General features: G+C 40.6%; 1 protein-coding gene across 1 annotated transcript in view; it reads right to left on the reverse strand.

Annotated features, from left to right (window-relative positions):
- Window positions 1–13424, reverse strand: part of ADD1 (adducin 1) — an 81818-nt gene extending 68394 nt beyond the window's left edge. Inside the window, exon 1 of the mRNA XM_023737978.1 lies at window positions 10280–13424. The gene's annotated coding sequence lies outside the window, so the exon portion shown is untranslated. The remainder of the gene's footprint in view (window positions 1–10279) is intronic.
- Window positions 13425–18126: the final 4702 nt, after the last annotated feature.

Consider the following 18126-nt stretch of genomic DNA (forward strand, 5'->3'; position numbering starts at 1 on the left):
TATAGAGAGATGAGAAACTGAGTAATGAAGAAAGACAGAAAGGGAAAAAGAGGGAAAAGAAAACAAAACAAATTTTAAAAAAAAAGAACAAGAAAAAAACCCCCAAAAAACAGAAAAAAAAACCCACAAGAAAAAAAATACTCTCAGGGATCCCTCTGTGCATCTGCGCAAGCTGAGGGGGTAGTTCCCAAGCCGCACAGCACCGCCTGGCCAGAACGGGCTCCCAGCTCCGGGAAAGAAAAAGAAAACAAACAAACAACTGAAAACAAACATAAAAACAAAAAAGCCCCAGGATCCCACCAGCATGGCAGCACAGACTGGGAAGCAGTTCCACACTCAAACGGAACTCCACAGTCCCTCAAGAAGAAGCAAGGATGGCGCACGGAGCCAGGTATTTGAGCAAAAGGAGGGGGAAGTGGTGAGAGGTAAGGAAAAAATCAAAATAAGCGGAAAAAAGCAATACCAGCAGCCAACAAATGGCACTCAGGGAGTCGGCCAGTGCGTGTGGGTGGAATCCAAGCAGCTGGTGCTTCCCAGCCAAGAGGCTGTGGCTGCGGTTAGCAGAGGAGGTCGAGTTGGGGTGAAGAAGGGTGGGGGGTGGGAAAGTGTATATCACTGTTTACTGGTTGTTCTGTCTCCTGCTGGAAGCTCCGTGAAGCTGCTTTCTCATACCCACTATTTGCTGGTCTCTGATAGGAGTCCAAGATGGCGGATCTGTGCTGCATTTGCTGATAGGTGACCTCTCCATGTGTGTCTCCTTGCTCTCTGTTCTATGTCAGTTTCTTATTCCATTTGGTGCTTGGCTGGGTTCTTTATCTCTTCATTTGATGTTTAGGATTTCAGGATTGCTGTTCTCTCTGTTTGGCTTAGTTTTTTGAATCTTTGCTGTGGAGGGACAGCGCTGTGCTTCTGCCTAGAGCGCCATGTTGCTGGAAGTCAGGGGATTCCAAATTTCTACCTCCACACCTAAACTCTCCCCTGGGTCCAAACTTGTATGTCCACATGCCAGCATCTGTTAGAATGTTTAAAGGCCACTCAAACTTCATTTGTCCAAAACAGAACTCTTAATTTCCCCCTCCCCAACATCCTGACCCCTGCTTCTACTCTTCATGTTCCATAAAAACTCAATCAAATCATGTCACACCTCTGCTTAATTCCCACCAGTGGCTTCCCACGGCCCCTAGAATCAAATCGGAAATGGTGCCCACAGCCTGCAGTGCCCACTCCCCACTTGCTCCCTGTGCCCCATATACACCAGCCTCCTTTCTGTCCTCAAACACACCCAGTGCCTTCCTGCCTCAGAGTCTTTGTGCGTGCCACTCTCACTGTCTGGAACAAGCTTATCCCACAGACTTCGAGTGGCTCACTCCTTATCAGCAGGTTTCAGGTCAAATTTCACCTCCAAATTTTGAAATTAGCACCCCTGACCATTCTATCTAAAGCAGCCCCCATTCCCAGCTCTCTCAAATCGCCCTGGGTCTTTGAGTTTTCTTTCTCTTCAAAGCACTTATCACCACTGTCAGAGCACAGACTCCCAAGCCAGACTGCTTGAGTTCAAATTCCAGCTCAGTCACTACTTGGCTCGACAACCTCTGGAAAATTATTTAACTTCTCCAGGCTCAGTTTCCACATCTGAAATATGAGGCTAGCAAAAGTACTTACCTTATAAGGTTAATGCATGTAAAGTAGATCAGAAAAAGGTGTCTGATCTACTTAAAAACCATCTGTATGAGATCAAAAGGTCAACAATTACTCAAAAGCAAAGATGAGAAGATAAGGGGGCAGGGAAACTAGAGCACTGGAAATGGAACAAACAGAACACAATTAAAGAGAATGCTGACACACAGTGATAAATGTAACTAATGCCACTGAACAATCTGTGTGAAAATGGGAACCTAACTTGCTGTGTAAACTTTCACCAAAAACTCAACAAAATATTACTTAAAAAAAAAAAGGTGCCTGACGCACAGGACACACTTAAATGTTAGCTATTAGTATCACTGTCTGAAATTCATCATCTGTCATCCCTATCAGAATGAAATCCCCAAGAGGGCAGGAAACTCATCTGTCTCCTTCACTGCTGTATTCACAAGGCAATTACATAACAGACCCTTGATAAATATATATTAAGAGGATAAATTCACCTCCAGATCCGATATTTTAGACTGGCAATATTAGTCTTAATTCTAAGCGTGTACTCCACAGGCTTTGGATTTTAAGAGAAGCGTGTAAGAAAAGCCACTGCGTTGAGAATGACAACTGACGTGTGACTGAACAGGCTCTAGGGAAACAGCAGCACACTAAACAGACTCTCAACCTCAGCTCACTGCATACAAGACAATTCCACACTTGACTGGACAATCCGTAAATCAAATTGGGTTTTGTCCCTCTGAGTTACCTCGGTTTTATGTTTCTAAGAATTACGTCAATTCCCAAAGTTGATATACAACGCAAAAGTAGCTAGATCTGCCTCGAGCTTGCTGGACCTGGAGACTCAAGTAAGTATAACTGTCGAAAAAAAAACCCAAACTTGTTGCCGTCGAGTGGATTTCAACTCACAGCGACCCTATAGGACAGGGCAGAACTGCCTCATAGGGTTTCCAAGGAGCAGCTGGTGGATTCGAAATGCCAACCCTTTGGTTAGTAGCTGAGCTCTTAACCACTGCGCCACCAGGGATAGGGAAATAAAAGTAAGAAACTAAAAAAGTAGGAAAAGGAGAATCCTAGACCTCACAGAAGCGGCAAGTAAGAGTGTGTGGTACTACAGTGAGGTCCATCTAGACTGCAGGGCTACCCAGCTGTGTAAGTCAGAAAGCAGAGGTTGAACAGATACACACGTACGGACATTCTATGGATGTGGTAAGAAGAACAAACTTACTCTGCAATCTAATAAAGCACATTCGGAGAGACTGCCCAGCAGCATTATCCTAAAAGACAAGAATGTTTCCCTGAAAAAAAATATGAATCAACACCAGGGGAATAGAATAATATGAAATCATAAGATGGAAAAGTATTTAGTCATAAAAATGTCAATATGAATAATATGTAGAAAATGGCCCGTAATTTAAGTTGTTAAAATCACATTACACATTGTACTGCAGCCATGTAGCAAGGTCAGAACACAACACAGAAGCCAAGACCTGTGAGGCAGTGGCTTCTGCCAACGGGCCCCTCCCTCTGCAGCCCCTCATTTTGCTGTACTAAGAACAGGCTGTTTTCTTAGTTGTTTCTGGATGGACCCACAGCTCTGTTTTCCACCTGTAATCCGGATGAAGTCAGTCTCCTATGGGAGGCCTGTACACAGTAAAAAAGTACCTAAGTGAGCTGTAGGACCCTCAGGTCCTGTAAATGCTGAAAGGCAGTGCTGTGTAATGGGAAGAAGGGAGGCTTTGGAGTCATCTGGGGTCACACCTGACAATTAACAACGGGTCCCTGGGCAAGCTCACTATCTCTACTTCAGTTTTCTTCATCGGTAGGAGGGGATGATAATATCTACCTTACAAGCTCAGTAAGATGTCTGCTGTTATTATGGTGCTAGCAGTCAAGTTCTGTGAGTTGCAGCACCCACTGGCCAGTGTAATTTCAACGGTGGTACATTCAACTCCTTCCCTTTGTTCATGGAAGGCTTCCCTTCTTGCTGTACCTGACAAGTCAGCTCCAGGCTTAGACAGAGGAACTCCTTGAAGGTGTTGGGTAGACAGGGGCTGTTTCTAATATGACTATTAAACAGAAAGCTCTGGTTAACCGAATATTCTAATAAAACTACCAATTTTAAAACACCTGGAATGTAATGAAAATATACGTAACACTAACCCTGGTGGCGCAATGGTTAAGCACTTGGCTGCTAGCCAACGGCAAGAGAACAGACCTGGTGATCTGCTCTCATGAAGATTTCAGCCTAGGAAACCCTATGGGGCGGTTCTACTCTGTCCTGTAGGATCACTATGAGTCAGAATCAACTCAACGGCATACAACAACAAGAAATATTAAATTAACCTTTGATGGTTAAAATTCCCTAAAATTATTTTTACTTACTTAATGTCAATCAGTGTCTCAAATAAAAATCTCATTTTTTTCAAGAAACATTAACCTTTTCGGGATTAAGGAAAATTCTATAATTTTTGTACCTCTTTACCACTGTTAAGAGCTCGGCTGCTAACCAAAAGGTTAGCAGTTTGAATCCACCAGCTGTTTCTTGGAAACCCTATGGGGCAGTTCTACTCTGTCCTATAGGGTCGCTATGAGTCAGAATCAACTTGACAGCAATGGGTTTGGTTTTTTTTGTTTGTTTGTTTTGGTTTAAAAATACAAACAAAATGCTAAACACAAGAAGGAAGATCTGTATGTATATGCATACATGCTTTAAATATGAGGCTACAGATAAAAATTTTAGAAGTAAAATCTTCTGAATCCAGGGAGAAAACAATTTGAGGATGCAGGAAGATTCACATTCTTCAAATCACTGATAGCTGATTTCACTCAGACACAATAAGGGGCAGTTATGTAACTGGAACAGCAGGAGGAACTCTGGAAGAGGCGCAGGTGAAACACAGAGTAGTGTGTGCTTAGAAGACACCCCCTACCACTCAGGGAAGCCATCACTTTTCAAAGGAGAAGAGATGACGCTTCCCTTCCATGCTGCCATGTGCTACTGAGCTAAGTAATACTAGCATCTTTAACCTGACCTTCGCCTAGCTCTGAAATGACCAAACAGCTCATTCTTTTCCAAATATGTGTACTGTTTTCCTAGGAAAATTTTGCAGCCTGTCTTGACCTTCTCAGTTATACAGGACAGAAATGATCTACTGAGTCAAGTTTTCAGCACCAGTTCTCAAATGAGTAAGAACTCTGTTTAATTAAGGGAGGCAATTCTATACGACATACTTCAAAACGACTTCCATACAACAGTTCAGAACACTTTTGAGAAATTATATTGTATTTCAGTAAGTGAATACAAAAGCAACCAAAAAAATCCTTGCCATCTAGTCGATTCTGAACCAAAGCGACCCTATAGGACATAACAGAACTGCCCCACAGGATTTCCAAGGAGCAGCTGGTGGATTTGAACTACTGACCTTTTGATTAGCAACCATTATCAAGTCCTCTCAAATAACAACACTGCAAATAAATTAACAACCCAGAAAGTGTGACCCCCAACAGCAGCAGATGATTTTGACAATCCTGGTTTCAGGGCCTTGCCCAGCCTGGGAGCTCAGGCAGCAGTGGCTAAATGGAGTAGCGGAATCCAATGTCTTCAACATTGTAACTGCTTGAACAGTAGGACTGGCCTTTGAAAGAAAAATTTAAACAAAGAAAACCTCCAAAATGGGTGTTATGGATTGAACTGTGTCCCTCAAAATTGGTGTCAACTTGGCTAGGCCATGATTCCCAATGTTGTACAGCTGTCCACCATTTTCTGATCTGATGTGATTTTCCCATGAGTTGTGAATCCTAACCCCTACTTAACCTCTATGATGTTTACAGAGCCCGGGTGGCACAGTGTTTAAGCACTCAGGCTACTAACCAAAAGGTTGGCAGTTCAAATCCACCAGCCACTCCTCGGAAATCCTATGGGGCAGTTCTACCCTGTCCTATAGGGTCTCTATGAGCCACAATCGACTTGACAGCAACGGGTCTGGCTTTTTTTTTTTTGGGGGGGGGGAGGCGTATGATGTTAATAAGGCAGGATTAGAGGCAGTTATGTTAACAAGGCAGGACTCAATCTACAGGATTAGGTTGTCTCTTGAGTCAATCTCTTTTGAGATATAAAAGAGAGATCAAGCAGAGAGGAGGGGCCTCCTACCACCAAGAATGAAGACCCTGGAGCACAGCGTATCCTTTGGACCTGGGGTCCCTGTGCTGTGACACTCCTAGACCCAAGGCAAGAGCGATGACAAGGACTTTCCCCCGCTACCAACAGAGAAAGACAGTCTTTCCCTGAGGCTGATGCCTTGAATTTGGACTTCTAGCCTCTTAGACTGTGAGAGAATAAATTTCTATTTGTTAAAGCCATCCACTTGTGGTATTTCTGTTAAGGCAGCACTACATAACAAAGACAATGGGTTTGGATTAAATATTAAGCTTTACTTCCTTTATGGCTCACACAACTATGCAAAGGTATTTGCCTGCACTGATCACAACAAATTATGAGTAACACTGGAAAGAATGGGAATTCCAGAGCACTTAATTATGCTCACGAAGAACCTGTACATAGAGCAACAGGCAGTTGTTCAAACAGAACAAAGGAATAATGCATGGTTTAAAATCAAAAGAGGTGTGCATCAGGGTTGTATCCTTTCACCATATTTATTCAATCTATATGCTGAGCAAATATTCCAAGAACCTGGACTATATGAAGAACTTCCGCAATCTGTTGGATCACCTTTCTTTTAATGGGTGCAAATATGGATCTCTTCTAGTTGGTTGGCCAGGAAGCCAGCTCTCTTCCAAATTTCTTGGCAAAGACGAATGAGTACCTCTGGCGCTGCATCTGTTTGCTCAAACATCTCAACTGGTATTCCATCAACTCCTGAAGACTTGTTTTTCACCAATGCCTTCAGTGCAGCTTGGACTTTTTCCTTCAATACCATCAGTTCTTGATCATATGCTACCTCCTGAAATGGCTGTTTGTCCACCAATTTTTTTTTGGTACAGTGACTCTGTGTATTTCTTCCAACTTCTTTTGATGCTTCCTGTGTCGTTTAGTATTTTCCCTGTAGAATCCTTCAATACTGCAACTCGAGGCTTGACTTTTTTCTCCAGTTCTTTCAGCTTGACAAATGCCGAGTGCGTTTTTCCTTTCTGGTTTTCTAACTTCAGGTTTTTGCACAGGTCATTATGATACTTTGTCTTCTCAAGCTGCCCTTTGAAATCTTCTGTTCAGCTCTTTCACATCATCATTTCTTCTGTTTGCTTTAGCTACTCTATGTTCAAGAGCAAGTTTCAGAGTCTCTTCTGACATCTATTTTGGTTTTTTCCTTCTTTCCTGTCTTTTTAATGACCTTCTGCTTTCTTCATGAATGATGTCCTTGATGTCATCCCACAATTCGTCTGGTCTTCGGTCATTAGTGTTAATGCGTCAAATCTATTCTTGAGATGATCTCCAAATTCAGATGGGATATACTCAAGGTCATACTTTGGCTCTCACAGACTTGTTACAATTTTCTTCAGCTTCAGCTTGGACTTTCACATGAGCAGTTGATGGTCTATTCCTCAGTCTGCTCCTGGCCTTGTTCTGACTGATAATATTGAGCTTCTCCATCATCTCTTTCCACAGATGTAGTCGATCTGATTCTTTTGTGTGTATTCCATCTGGCGAGGTCCACATGTATAGTTCCCGTTCATGTTGTTGAAAAAAAGTATTTTATAACAAATAGTAGAGCTATTAGACTTTTGCCTAATTTGACTTTCCCAGCCTATTATCTTATGTAATTTTATTTTTCAATGAGCAAATACTTTCACATTTTGTATATTTAGGTTTCTAAAACCTTTCCTTTTAAAGGGAAAGTTACAGTTCCTTCCTAGGCACGTGTCTAATAAATGTTCCCAGAAGTTTTAAGGCACTCTTTGATAAATCTTTAATTTTTTCTCCAGTGTTGTTATAATTTTAAACATTTCTCTTTAATCCTCCTGGAATTTATATGATGAATGATACATGATGTTGACAGAGTGAACCAGTTTTTTCAAGTTGTCTTTTAGTTACATCAATGTCAATAATCTTTTCTCTCCTCAAACAGACAATTCTAGACTCTCCACCAGCTGATCCATGTTTCAATTTCTGTGCCAGGGATAGCCAGCTCAGTTGGAGATGCTTACCTGCTGCTCCTGTCCATTAGCAAACAAAACCTTAGGTGACACGCGATGGGTGCAGCTCAATTGGGAGCTGCACAGACCAAGTGGAACCTGCCCCTTCCTGTCCACTGTCCTCAAAGCACTGGGTGTGGCTCATGTATGCCCAAAAAAAAAAAATTTGTCTTGCGGTGCCTGCGTACCATGATAACCTATGTAGTCCATAACACTTGTATATATTTCATTTTAGAGATGGTATAAAAGGTTCTGCCTCCTTTTTTTGGGGGAGCTTCATTTGAGGTATACACCTCCTTGCTCCTTGCCTGTGCACTTGAAATAAACGCTCTTCCTCACTCCTCACCTCGGTGTGTCTTTATTGACGAGGAGCCACACTAAGCGAGACCTGCTTTGGGTAACACCAGCAGCACCCCATTACTGCTTCACAATCTACAACCGTCTGACCTTGAAAAGTTTATTATCTTTTGTGCCTCAGTTTCCTCATTTGTAATAAAATACCCCAAGTGGTAAGTCCCAAGGTTGTTGAGACAATTAGAAATAATTAATGTAAAATATCTAGTACAATGTCTGGCAAATAGCAGACGCCCTATAAATAGTAAATATTTTAATTATTCTAGCATCTGATAGAAACTTAAAAGTAACGTGGTAAAAAATTCAATTAAAAAATTCAAAAACAGTTTAAGCAACTAAAAGTTAAAATAAATTTTAATTAAAAGTATATTCTATTGTAAACTCATCTGACTTTAGTGTTTTATTTTTTAAGTAAAACTAGTACGTTCAATCTGTATTAGCACGTTTAGCAGTCATTATTTAGTAAGATGTCACTTTAACTCAATCCCTGAATCAGTACTGTAGTGCAGAGAACTGAAACTGACTTTGGTGTGGTTTTGAAAACAACTCTGGGTGAGGCAACTAAAGATAAGCCAACCATCTGTTTAACTGAACAAACTGAAGTGAACTTCAATACATCCTATTCTGTTTATATTTCCAAAATCTGTGTGGTAACACTGGTACAGAAAAACATTTGGCTTTGGTCCTCATAAAAATTCCATGTCTCTCAATGCTAACTGATTTATAATATGCTTGACCCACAGCTAGAATTTGGACATTAATAACAGTATACCTGAGTTCTGATCCCACGTCAGCCACTTACTCACTGTGTAACCCTGGGCACATTTCTTCATCTCTCTATGCCTGTTTCTTCACCCGTAAAATGAGGATATCACTATCTACTTCCTTGGCTTAAGATTAAACGAGCAAATTTATGTCAAATGTTTAGTACAGTGCCTGGCACACAGTCAGTGTCATAGATTGAATTGTGTCCCCCAAAATGTCTGTCAACTTGGCTAGGCCATGATTCCCAGTATTGTGTGGTTGTCTACCATTTTGTCATCTGATGTGATTTTCCTGTGTGTTGTAAATCCAACTTCTATGATGTTGATAAGATGGGATTAGTGGCAGTTATGTTAATGAGGCAGGACTCAATCTACAAGATTAGGTTATGTCTTAACTCAATCTCTTTTGAGATATAAAAGAGAGAAGTTGAGCAGAGGGATAGGGGGAACGCAGACCACCAAGAAACAAGAGTCAGGAGAACAGTGCGTCCTTTGGACGCAGGGTCCCTGCGCTGAGAAGCTCCCCGACGGGAAGACTGATGACAAGGACCTTCCTCCAGAGCCAACAGAGAGAGAAAGCCTTCCCCTGGAGCTGGCACCCTGAATTTGGACTTCTAGCCTCCTAGACAGTGAGAGAACAAATTTTTCTTTGTTGAAGCCATCCACTTGTGCCATTTCTGTTATAGCAGCACTAGATAACTAAGACAGTAAGTACTCAATAAATGGCAGCTACACTGCTAATCAAAAGGCTGGCAGTTCGAATCCATCAGCTGCTCCTTGGAAACCCTAAAGGGCAATTCTACTCTGTCCTATAGGGTCACTCTAAGTGGGAATTGACTTGACGGCAATAGGTTTTTCTTTCGGAGGGGGGAGTATCATTAATATTATCATTGGCAGCAGCAGCAGCAGCATCTTTAAAGACTGACTGACTCTTCAAAGAAAGGGTACTGGAAGAGCACTGGGGACGGTACACGCACAGGTACACATACAGCCACCGCTTATTAGAATTCTCTCTTACAAACTGGACAACTGCTCTGTATCGTTTATTTTTAATTTAACTGACAGACCGCAAGCTTGTTAAAGGCAACAGCTACGATAGTGCTTTACCTTCTGACGCACCCAACACAATGCTCTGAACACAGACCTTCACTAAATGCTTATTCAATACAACAAAAGAAAAAAGAACCTGAAATCACACATTTTTAGCACCAGAAGGAACTTTAAGTCACCTGGGTAACTTTACAGATGATAAAATTAAGTCCCAGGCAGAAGTAATGACTTTATGGAAGTCTCACATGCTGATCATCAGTGGTCAAGCTGGAGCTAGATCCTCCCGAAGGAGAACACCGATGACATACCTCGCGCTTCCATGGACCTTCAAACTTCGTTTTAGAATCAACCTCTTCCTGAATATGCCTTTCATAATTTTTAAAGCAGCACGCCACTATTTCCACTACTAATAAAAATCATTTAGAGATCTCAAGTAAGGCAGATACTCTGACGGCCGTTCCACCCAAGCTGATTCTCCATAAAAAAAAAAATGTTATTTGCATTTTCAGAAATACATGAAACCTCCAAGGGACAAACAAACAAAAGACTCAAAACCATGAAATTGAAACTGAAACTCTGAATGGAAAACACTCACAAAGGTGATGTTATCAGAGAACAGATGCCAAAACAAGCACTGCTAGAGGCAAAAAAGACACTATAAAAGGGCTAAAGTGGTCTCAGGCTGGTGGTGACCTGGCTTCCAGTAGAGGTAAATTCAAATCCTCTCAGGAAAAAATATCAATTTTGATCCCCAGGTGTTTCCACAGGATAAAATCAACTAAATATGAGCTCCAAGTCAACAATTCAACAAACCAGAAACAATCTCCAAAATTACAGTCATCAAAAACAATAAACTATACGTTTAGACCCTCAACACTTCAGATACTAGAATTATAATAGAGAAGACAGACCAAATAGTATAAAATGCTTAAAAAAGAAATTACAAATATGACAAGAACAACAGATTAAAAACGAGAAGGCAGAGTTGAAAAAGAAATCAAATAAAACTTTTAGAAATGAAATATAACATTGAATTTTTTTTTAATCAACAGATGAATTAATAGCAGCTTAGGAACCGAAAGGCTGGCAGTTTGAACCTACCCAGCCGCTTCACAGGGAAAAACCTGGCAATCTGCTTCCGTAAAGATTCCAGCCAAGAAAACCCTATAGGGCAGTTCTACACTGCAATATGGGGTCTTATGAGGTGAAATCGGCTTGAGGGCACCTAACAACAACGACAAACAGGCACAAATAGAGAATGAGTGAATTAAAAGATAGATTTGAAAAAATTATCCAGAAACTAGCACAGGGAAAAACAAGGAATTTGCAGAAGAGGACAGGCAAAAAAAAAAAATTTCTAAAAGCTGACAGAGGAATAAAGGAGGGGCTCCTATAAAGGAATGCCATTTTCTAACCCTTAAACCCACTCTAGAGTTACACTTCAGCTGTTTCCCACAGCTACAAACATCCTGATTACCTGAGTTTCAAAACACTTTTTTTGAAGGGTGTACATGGGTATACATCACGTAAGATGTCGCTCACGTATTAATTCTAGCAAGTGTCACAGAGCCTTGATTTTTACTGAGAATAAAGATGAAGTCACACAGCTTTTTTCACAGCACAGTAAAATCTGGGGTCAACGGCCTTAAGAGTTGAAATAGAGTACAACTAACTCATTTTATGGCAAAGATACTACCTTCCATAGTTGTAGTCAGCAAAATCTACACTGTTTCCATGAGGTTTGTACTTCACCCTACTGCATTATGAAGCAATCCAAATGGAAATTATTCACCAAGAAAAAATGTATTTTAAAAGAGAACTGTTAGCTTAATTTTTATAAAATAAAAATGATAAAAAAGCTGTGAGTGAATGATACGGAACATCTCAGTCCTCCTTCGTGTCCTCACGGTGAAAGCCCCAGCAAGAGCCCTATGCAGACATCCTCACTGGCTTCCTGTCTGTCTGACTTGACAAACCGTCAGCCCTTGAAGTGCAGGATCTGCGTGATGTTACCTTTGACTCCCCAAGGCCCTGTACTGTGTCTGGTACAATGAAGGCCTTTTAATAACTCCAATGAATTAATAAATCTCTTAAATGCTACTATTTTCACCTAGAAACTGGAGACAAAGAAAATTCATACCCTCATCACCTGACTAAAGGCTGGAAAATAAATGTTTCCCTGAAGAGGCTCCCTGCTTTCCAAAACAATCAAACACCCTGTGTGGAAAGTAGAGCACAATCACTATTCCAGAGACTCTAGGCGATGACAAGGCTGTCAAAGTCCCCTGTGCTGCAGCCCATGCAGAGGATGCTTAGAACAAACTGAGGCAGAAGATCTGGAATGATGGGGTCATCTAGTTCCCCTCAAGATACCTGGATGAACATCACATCCCTTCTTTCTGTAGACACTCAGTCCTAAAGGGAATTCACTCCCTAAGACTCAAGTTCCATTCCTAACCCGCCCTCCCTGTCTGAAGCATTACACAATAACTTGATGAATGGTATCAACTGAGAACAAGACTGGACTGTGAACTAAAACAGGTGCCCAACAAACCATCAACAGTGAGATAAGTTTCCATTGCCAAACTCTCTCCCCTAGATGCACAAAGAATTTCCTCCCTCGTCTCATTCACATCTCTGATCAAATGTCACCTCCTCAGAGAGGCCTATCCTGACTAAAATCCAAAAACCAAGCCCAATGCTGCTGAGTCGATTCCAACTCATAGCAACCCTATAGGACAGAGTAGAACTCACAGATAGTGTTTCCAAGGAGCGGCTGGTGGATTCGAACTGCCAACCATTTGGTTAGCAGCCGTGGCTCTCAACCACTGTGCGGCCAGGGCTCCTATCCTCACTACCCAATCTGAAATAATCCTTGCATCAATCATTCTCAATTCCCTTATCCTGCCTCCACTGTCTTCACAACAGTTATTACTGCCAGGCATTATATTCTTTTTTTTTAACTGTAAAATTTAAAACATATAAATACATATGTATATATATATAATATATAAAAAACATTTGCCATTTTGTCCATTTTAAGTGTACAACTCAGTGACATTAGTTACATTTACCAAGTTGTGCAACCATCACCTCTATGCATTTTCAAATGCTTTTCATCGCCCTAAAACAGAAACTGAATACCCTTTAAGTAACAGCTCCCCATTTCTCCCTCCTCCAGCTCCGTTGCCATCAAGTTGATTCCGACTCATAGTGACCCTGTAGGACACAGCTGAACTGCCCCAGAGGGTCTCCAGGCTGTAATCTTTACAGAAGCCGACTGGCACATCTTTCTCCCACAGAGCAGCTGGTGGTTCGAACCACCCACCTTTGGGTTAGCAGCCAGACACTTAACTACTGCACCATCAAGGGTCCTTCCTCTAGCCCCAGGTAACCACAAATAAACTTTTGTCTTGAAGCATGTCTATTCTAAATATTTCATATAAATGGGGTCATACAGTATTGGTCCTTTTGTGTCTGACTTACTTCACTCAGCATGTTTTCAAGGTTCACCCATATCATAGCATGTATCAGAACATAATTTCTCTTTATGGCTGAATACTATTCCATTATGTGTATATACCACATTTTGTTTATCCATTCATCCATGGACGGACACTTGGGTTGTTTCTATCTTTTGGCTATCGTGAATAATGCTGCAATGAACAGTGGTGTATAAGTCATCTATTTGAGTCCCTGCTTTCAAGACTTTGGGGTATATACTAGAAACTGGTGAAACTGCTGGGTCATACGGTAATTCTATGTTTAACTTTTTGAAGAACTGCCAAATTGTTCTCCACGGCAGCTGCACCATTTTAAATTACCACTAGCCATGGATGATGGTCCCAATTTCTTCGCATCCTTCTAAGACTTGTGATTTTTCATTTTTCTAATAATAGCCATCCTAGTGGGTGTGAAGTGGTATCTCATTGTGGTTTTGATTTACATTTCCCTAATGACTAATAGAGCCCTGGTGGCAAACTGGTTAAGAGCTCCACTGCTAATCAAAAGGTTGGCAGTTCGAATCCACCAGTCGCTCTTTGGAAACTATATAGGGCAGTTCTACTCTGTCCTATAGGGTCGCTATGAGTTGGTTTTCAGTTTTTTTAATGACTAATGATATTGAGTATCTTTTCATGTGCTTATTGAACATTTGTACATCTTCTTTGGAAAAATGTCTATTCAAGTCCTTTCCCCATTTTTTCATTGGGTTGTTTGTCTTTTTGTCGTTGAGTTGCAAGAGTTCTTTATATATTCTGGATGTTAAACCCTCATCATGCCTGAACATGAAAAAAATGAAAATCCTCACAATTGGACCAATAAACAACATCATGATAAATTAAGAAAAAACTGAAGTTGTCAATGACTTCATTCTACTTGGATCAACAATCAACGTTCATGGAAGCAGCGGTCAAGCAATCAAATGATGTACTGCACTGGACAAATCTGCTTCAGAAGACCTCTTTAAAGTTTTAAATAGCAATGATCTCACTTTGATGACTAAGGTGCACCTGGCCCAAGCCATGATCTGTTCAATCACCGCATACATATGTGAAAGCTGGACAATGAAAAAGGAAAACAGAAGAACCGATGCATTCAAACTGTGGTGTTGGCAAAGAATATTGAATAAATTGTGACTGCCAGAAGAATGAAAAATGAAAAGCAATTATATTTTTTCAGTCTTAGAAGAAATATAATCACAATGCTCCTCAGAAGCGAGGACAGTTAAGACTTCCGCTAGCTTACTTTGGACACGTCATCAGGAAGACCAACTGCTAGAAAAGGACTTCATAGGTGGTGTTATGGATTGAATTGTGTCCCCCAAATATGTGTATCAACTTGGCTAGGCCATAATTCCCAGTATCGTGTGGCTGTCCACCATTTTGTGATCTGATGTGATTTTCTGTGTGTTGTAAATCCTAATCTCTGCCTGTGGTTAATGAGGCAAGATTAGGTTATGATAAAGAGCATTAGGTTGAGATGCAACACCCTTACTCAGGTCACAGCCCAGATGTGATGAAAAGGGAGTTTCCCTAGGATGTGGCCTGTATCACCTTTTATTTTACAAGTGATAAAAGGAGAGATGGGGACCTAATGCCACCAAGAAAGAAGAGCCAGGAGCAAGCATGTCCTTTGGACCTGGGGTCCCTGCACTGAGAAGCTCCCAGACGAGGGTAAGATTAATGACAAGGACCTTCCCCCAGAGCCAACAGAGAGAGAAAACCATCCCCTGGAGCTGGCACCCTGAATTTGGACTTCTAGCCTCCTAACTGTGAGAGAATAAATTTCTCTTTGTTGAAGCCATCCACTTGTGGTGTTTCTGTTATAGCAGCACTAGGTAACTAAAACCAAAACAACCAAACCCGATGCCATCGAGTCGATTCCAACTGGTAAAGGAGAGGGTTAACAAAAACAAAGTTAGCTGAACAAAGGTTAGCAAAAATGAGATGGAATGACACAATAGCCAAAACAATGGACTCAAACATACGAACAATCATCAAGTTGGCACAGGATCAGGTAACATTTCTTTCTCTTATACATAAGGTCAGTATGAGTAGGAGTGGACTCAACAGCAGCTAACAACAACAACAAACCTCATGAGCTATATCGTTACCAAATATTTTCTCAATGCACTACCCCTGTGTTTTCTTCTAAGAGTTTTAGGGTTTTATTTCTTATATTTAGGTCACTGATCCACTTCGAGTTACTTTTCACAATGGTATGAGGTATAGGTCTAACTTCATCCTTTTGCATGTGCAGATTCAGTTGTCCCAGCACCATTTATTGAAGAGACTATTCTTTCCCCATTGAATGGACATGGCACCCTTGTTGAAAATCAGTTGACCGTAGATGTATGAGTTTTTTCTGGACTCTAAATTATATTCCATAAACTGGTATATCTATCCTTTTACCAGTACCAGACAATGTTTTGATTACTATAGCTATAGTACTTCAGTGTATACACTGTCACGGATCAAACTGTGTCCCCCAAAATATGTGTCAACTTGGATAGGCCATAATTCCCAGTATTGTGTGATTGTCCACAATTTTGTCATCTGATGGGATTCTCCTGTATGTTATAAATCCTGCCTCTATAATGTTAATGAAGAATAGAGGCAGTTATGTTAATGATGTAGGACTTCATCTACAAGATTAGGTTGTGTCTTAAGCCAATCTCTTTTGCAGTATAAAAAAGAGAAGTGAGCAGAGAGACATGGAGACCTCATACCACCAAGAAAGCAGTGCCAGGAGCAGAGCATGTCCTTGGGACCCTGGGTCTCTGTGCCTGAGAAGCTCCTACACCAGGGGAAGACTGACAACAAGGACCTTTCCCCTAGCCAACAGAGACAGGGAGAAAGCCTTCCCCTGGAGCTGGCGCCCTGAATTTGGACATCTAGCCTCCTAACTGTGAGAGAATAAATATCTCTTTATTAAAGTCATCCATTTTGGCATTTCTGTTACAGCAGCACTAGATAACTAAGACATATACCTACTTCTCACTTATCAACTCTCTTGTTATCCGACATTTCACATTTACGACAACAGTAAAAAACCTACTATCCAACTATTTTGTGCATTAACAACGTACATCTGGCAGTAAAGAACGTCAAGGTGTAAGGCAAGAGTAATACTGGCTGTGATGGTTGAGGTTATGTAGCAACTTGTCTGGGGCATGATTCTCAGTGGTTTGGCAGTTATGTAACGATGCAGTCAGCCTCCATTCTGTGATCTGATGTGGTCATCCTCCATTTCCACAGAAAGCCGATTTTCGCGTAACAACCTGGTCTTTGGAAACTAACCGTGTCAACAAGTGAGTTGAAATCGGAGAGTTTGAGTCCTCCTATTTTGTTCTTCTTTTTAAAGATTGCTTTGGCTATTTTGGATCCCTTGCAATTCCATATGAATTTGAGAAACAGCTTTTCCATTTCTGAAAAAAAGGCTGCTAGAATTTTGATAGGGATTATGCTGAACCTATAAAACACTCTGGGTAGTACTGATATCTGAACAATATTAAGTCTTCTACTCCGTGAGCACAGGATGTCTTCCCATTTATTTAGGTCTTCTTTAATTTCTTTCAGCAATGTTTTCAGAAAACAAGTCTTTCACCTCCTGGCTAATTTATTCCAAGGTATTTTATTATGTTAGATGCTATCGTAAATGGAATTATTTTCTTAATTTTCTTTTTCAGGTTGTTCACTGTTGGCATATAGAAACTCAACTGACTTTTGTGTGTTGATCTTGTACCCTGTGACTTTGCTGCACTCATTTGTTAGCTCTGGTAGCTTTTTTGTGGATGTGTTGATACTTTTTAAATACAGGATCATGTTACCTGCGAACAGTTTTTTCTTTCTTTCCAATCTGGATATCTTTTCTTTCTTTTTCTTGCCTAATTGCTCTGGCTAGAACTTCTAGTAAAATGACAAACAGCAATGGTGAAAGCAGGCAACCTTGTCTTATTCCTAATCTTAGTGTATTATTTCTTTATTATCTATCTCTCTTCCTACAATATAAGTTCCTAAGAGAGGGAGGGATGTGTCTTACTCTTTGTGTGTTCCTGCTCTGTCTGTAGTACCTAGAACAGTACTCAGCATATAATAGATGCTCAATAAATATAAATGAATAGATGGGACTGGTATGAAATTTTAAAAATGCTATATAGTAAAAAGATACACTTGCAAATGTTTGTTTTTTTTTTAATTGCTGTTGTCATTTTACCCTGGCAAAGTAGGTTCTCAAAATACTTGGTCAGTTAAAATTTAAGAAAACTGTCCCACAGATTCTAATTCTACTGTGTTTTAAAATGTCATTTTTTCCTATGCAGCATAAATTCACATAAAGCTTTGTCAAAATGTGCTCTCCACACTTGTAAGCTAACATATGTCCAAAACAATGCTATACAACATTAGTCATAATAATTGTTCAAAAAGGCACTTTTGGAGTAAACAAAGCTCAAAGGGCAAAGTGAATTAAACTTGCTTCCCTTCATTCCTTTAACTCAAGTTTCTGCAAGGTGAGAACAAGTACTAACTATTAAACAGTTGTGTTAATGTTTAATATTACACTGTGTTAAGCTTACTATTTTAAGGAGGTATGTGATAGCTAGCAGGCACTGACCAAATAGAAGGAAGTATTAGCATATTTAATCTGTAAACTT

The sequence above is a fragment of the Trichechus manatus genome, unplaced genomic scaffold (genome assembly GCF_000243295.1).
Source record: "Trichechus manatus latirostris isolate Lorelei unplaced genomic scaffold, TriManLat1.0 scaffold00111, whole genome shotgun sequence".
In the NCBI taxonomy this organism is placed as follows: Eukaryota; Metazoa; Chordata; class Mammalia; order Sirenia; family Trichechidae; genus Trichechus; species Trichechus manatus.